The 4,797-nt window shown below is 35.5% G+C and overlaps 1 pseudogene across 1 annotated transcript; it reads left to right on the top strand.

Annotated features, from left to right (window-relative positions):
- Positions 1-1,261: 1,261 nt before the first annotated feature.
- LOC311171767 (small ribosomal subunit protein eS7-like) lies at positions 1,262-1,849 on the top strand (annotated as a pseudogene). Its single transcript has one exon. The product of its transcript is annotated as a small ribosomal subunit protein eS7-like (transcript).
- The last annotated feature ends 2,948 nt before the right edge of the window (positions 1,850-4,797 follow it).

Genomic DNA, 4,797 nt, shown 5'->3' with positions numbered 1-4,797 from the left:
GAAAGATTTGAATCAGTCATTGAGGTTTCCATGTTAGGAAGCTAGAAAAAGAAAAACAAATTGAATCCAAAGTAAGCAGAATAAAAGAAATATTAAGAATTGGAGCAAAAATCAGTGAATTTCAGAAAAGGCATTTAATAGAGAAAAAGCCATGAAATCAAAATCTGGTTCTCCACTAGGCATGCTGTGAAAAACAGAATAGATACAAATTACCAATGTCATGAATGTAAGAGAAACATTACTATAGATGCCATGGAAATTAAAATGATAATAAAGGAATATTATGAACAGATTTATGCCCATAAATTTGATAATCGAGATGAATTAAACCAATTCCTTGAAAGACACTGTTTACCAAAATGCACACAAGAAGAAATGGATATCTCAACAGGCTTTTGTCCATTTTTAAAAAGGTGAATTAGCAATTAATATTATCTTCTATAACCTGAAACCGGAAACATCACACCCACATTGATTCACTGGTGTTTACTACCAAATATTTTGCAAAAAATACCAGTTGTCCACAATACCTTTCTGAGGATAGAAACAGAGGAAGAACTTCCTAACTATATAATTCTATGAGGCCATCATTACCCTGATATCAAAATCTGACAGAGACATTATAAGAAAATGATAATGGTCTTTTGTAAAGATTGATGCAATGACTCTGAACAAACTATTAGAATTTTAATTATAAAATTATAAATGATAAAATTTACTTATAAAACATTAGAACCATAGCCAAAAGAGATTGATCCCAGCTAGTACAATATTTGAAAATTCAATAATATAATTCATTACATCAACAGGCTAAGAAAGGAAAATTACATGATATTCACAGTAAATACAGAAAAAGCATTTGACAAAATCCAATACACATTCATAATATATATAAAAAAAATCTCACTACCCTAGGAGTAAGGGGAGCTTCCTCAACTTTATGAAGAATATTTACAAAAAAATCTACAGTTGCCATCATCCTTAAGAGTGAGAAATTAAAACTTTACCATTAACATAAGGTATAAAACAAGGATGTATTCTCTCATCATTTCTTTTCAATATCACTCTGAAAATTTTTTCTGATGTGGTAAGGCAATAAAGAAGTTAAAATGTATATAGATTGGATAGTAATATATAATACTGTCTTTGCCAGAAACTGAGCATAGTCTATATAGAAAATGTGAAAGAATTAATTAAGAAAGGTTGGAATTAAGAAGTGATTATAGCTCTTCCCAGGCCAGCGCTCTACAAGGAGAAGGCCATGTTCAATTCTAGCATAAAGATCGTGAAGCCCAAAGGTGAGAACCTGGGGCTAGTTTGAGTCTGGCATCTCTCAGGTGCTGCTGGAGCCAAAGATGAACTTGGACCTCAAGGTGCAGCTGCCAGAGCTGAATGTCACTGTGGACAAGGAAATTGAGTTGGTGGAGGTCCGAAAGCTATCATACTCTTTATTCCTATCCCTCAACTGAAGTCTTTCCAAAAAACCCAAGTCTAGCTGGTGTGGGAACTTGAGAAGTTCAGTGGGAAGCACGTGGCCTTCATTGCTCAGAAGAGAGTTCTTCCTAAGCCAACTTGGTAAAGCCCTACAAATATAAGCAAAAGTGCATCAGGAGCTGCACTTTGTCAGCTGTGCAAGATGCCATCTTGGAGGACTTGTCTTTCTGAGTGAGACTGTGTGCAAGAGGATCCATGTGAAAATGGATGGCAGCAGGCTCACAAAGGTCCATTGGGATAAAAAGCGCAAGAGAACAACATGGAACACAAGGTTGAAACATTTTCTGGTGTCTATAAGAAGCTCACAGGCAAGGCTGTTAACTTTGAATTCTCAGTTTCAGTAGTAAGCAAATGACTAATAAGGTTTTAGGTTACAACATTAATATACAAAGTCATTTGCTTTTCTATACCCTAATAGTGAATAAACAGAATTTGAAATTAAAAATACAATATCATATTTGTATCCCAAAAATGAAATACTTAGGTTTAAATCTAACAAAATATGTATACAATCTATAGGCAAAAGACTGCAAAAATCTGATGAACAAAATCAAAGAACTGTATGAATGGAGAGGCATTCCAAATTCAGGATAGAAAGACTCAACGTTGCCAAGATATCAGTTGTTCCCCAAACTGCCGCAAGTTATTTTATGGATATAGAGGAACTGATTCTCAAGTTTGTATGGAGGGACTAAAGGCCCATGACAAGCAGCACAATATTGAAGGGCAGAACAAAATTGGAGGACTCTCTTTACCCAACGTCAAGATTTGCTAGAAAGCTATGTGATCAAGACACTATGTTGGTGGAAAAATAAAATAAAATAAAATAGAAAACCCAAACTAGATTCTTATATAATCAACTGATCTTTAAGGAGCAAGAATATTTTTTTTTTAAAGATTTATTTATTTATTTATACAAGCACTGAGTATAGTCAGAAGCGTGGGAGGGTGAGACAATTCACCAGAGCCGGAGCGGGGAACAGAACAGGCAGACTGACAAAATACATTGCTGAGGGGAGCAGCGGGCATGGCAGGAGAGGTCTGCCACCCCATGTAGGACCCTCGCTGGTGGCCGGGGATTGAACTGACACTGCAGAGGCTACAGGAAGCTTTACAGCCCAGCACTCAACAGCTGCACCACCAGGGTAGGCCCAGGAGCAAGAATATTACAAGGAGCAAAGCCTCTTTAACAAATGATGCTGCAACAATAGGACATTCACATGCAAAAGAATGGATCTGCATACAGACTTTATACCCCTCACAAAAATTGACTCAAAGTGAATCATAGACATACATGTAAAATACAGAGCTGAAACTACTCGAAGATAACAGGAGCAAACCTAGATAACATTGGATATGTGATGCTGTTTTTGATACAACACAAAAGGCACAGTTCATGACAGAAATATATGAACTAGACTTCATTAAAATTGAAAAATTCTGCTTTGCAATAATTCAAGACATTTGGAAGATAAGCCACAGACTGGGAAGAAATATTTGCAAAAAACACATCTGATAAAGGACTGTTATCCAAAATAAAATAGAACCCTTAAAACTCAACAATATCAAAGCAAATAACCTAATGAAAAAATGACCAAATAACATAATAGACTCCCTCACCAAATAAGATATGCCGATAGTAAAAAGAATATGAAAAGATGCTCTACATCATATGTCACCAGGGAAATGCAAATTAAAACGAGTGGAGGTATAGACTATTAGAATGGTAACAATCTGGAACACTGATTAACCCCAAATCCTGGCAATGATGTGGATCAGTAGGAACTCTCATTCATTGCTAGAGGGAATGTAAAATGGTAATTTTGGAGAACAATTTGACAGTTTCTTACAAAACTAAAAGTACTGTTACGATGTGATCCAATTATCATGCCCCTTGGAATCTACCTAAAGCAGATGAATGCATATCTACGCAGTAATCTGTACAAGGGTGTTTATAGGTGCATTATTCAAAATTGCCAAAACTTGGAATCAAAATTTCCTTCAGTAAAAAAATGGATAAATAAACTGGGGTTCACAGAGACACACTATGGGGGGCAGGGAAAGGATTGGTGTCAAAATAAGGGGGTGCAATTATACAGGGAATAGAAAAATAAAAAAAAAATAAAAAATCAACCGGGGTTCATATGGACAATGGAATATTATTCTGTGCTAAAAAATGAACTGCGTGGGTCTTTCAGTTTCCTATCAGGCATATGTTAACTTTTATAAATGTTGTTTTAAAAACCTAAAGGAATGATTATCAAGTCATGGAAAGACATGAATAAAACTTAAGTACATGTTACTAAATGAAAGATGTCATCTGAAAAGGGGACATAGTGTTTGATTCTAACTATATGATTTTCTGGGAAAGGCAAATATACAGGGGTCAAAATGTTTAGTGCTTTCCAGGGAGAGATGTGTCATGATATGGATGAATAGGCAAAACACAAAAAGGATTTCAGTGCAGTCAGAATACTGTGCATTATATTGATAGATGTATGTCTTTTTTTTTTTTAAAGATTTTTTATGTATGCATATAAGAACTGGGGTATAGGCCAAAGGTGTGGGGAGTAAGAGGATTCACCAGAGACAGAGTGGGGAACAGAACAGGCAGATTGACCCATGTACGCTGCTGAGGGGAGCAGCGGGCGAGTCTGGAGAGGTCTGCTGCGCCATGTGGGTTGCTCCCTGGGCGTCTGGGCACTAGGATCGAACTCATGCTGCAGAGGCTGCAGACAGCTTCATAGGTTGCGTTTCAACCCCTTGCGCCATCAGGGGTGCCCCGATAGATGTATGTATTTAAACATTTGTCCAAACTGATATTATATACAGTGTCAAGAGTGAACCCTAAGTTAAAGTATGTACTTTCAATGTGTCATGTACTTTCATTTTGGTAAAAAGAAAAATTACCATTCTTTTACATGATGTTGATAATGGGACACAATATGTGTATGTGGAGTTTAGGGATGTATGGCATCCCTATTTCTTTCTCATTTTTGTTGTACACCTTAAACTGCTCTAAAATAATAAATATTTCTTTCTAAATAAAATAATATTTTTAATAAAAATAAAATATATATAAAACCAAAACTAAGCAAAAGAAAATTAAACCTTTCCTCAAAACTATAGGGTTATTAGTATCCTCCCAGTGTTACAGAATTAATAACACATGATAAATGCAATATTTACCTTTCTTTTTCTCTTTTAAGTTTCTGTAAGATGTAAATATCCAAGGTATAAAAATTCTCAATTATTTGTGGTATGGTGGAAAGTTTATTTTCCAATGAAATAGAGATGTTTTAC

Source organism: Talpa europaea, assembly GCF_964194135.1.
Source record: "Talpa europaea genome assembly, chromosome: 6".
NCBI classification, from domain to species: Eukaryota; Metazoa; Chordata; class Mammalia; order Eulipotyphla; family Talpidae; genus Talpa; species Talpa europaea.
This window is presented reverse-complemented; position numbering and strand designations above follow the sequence as displayed.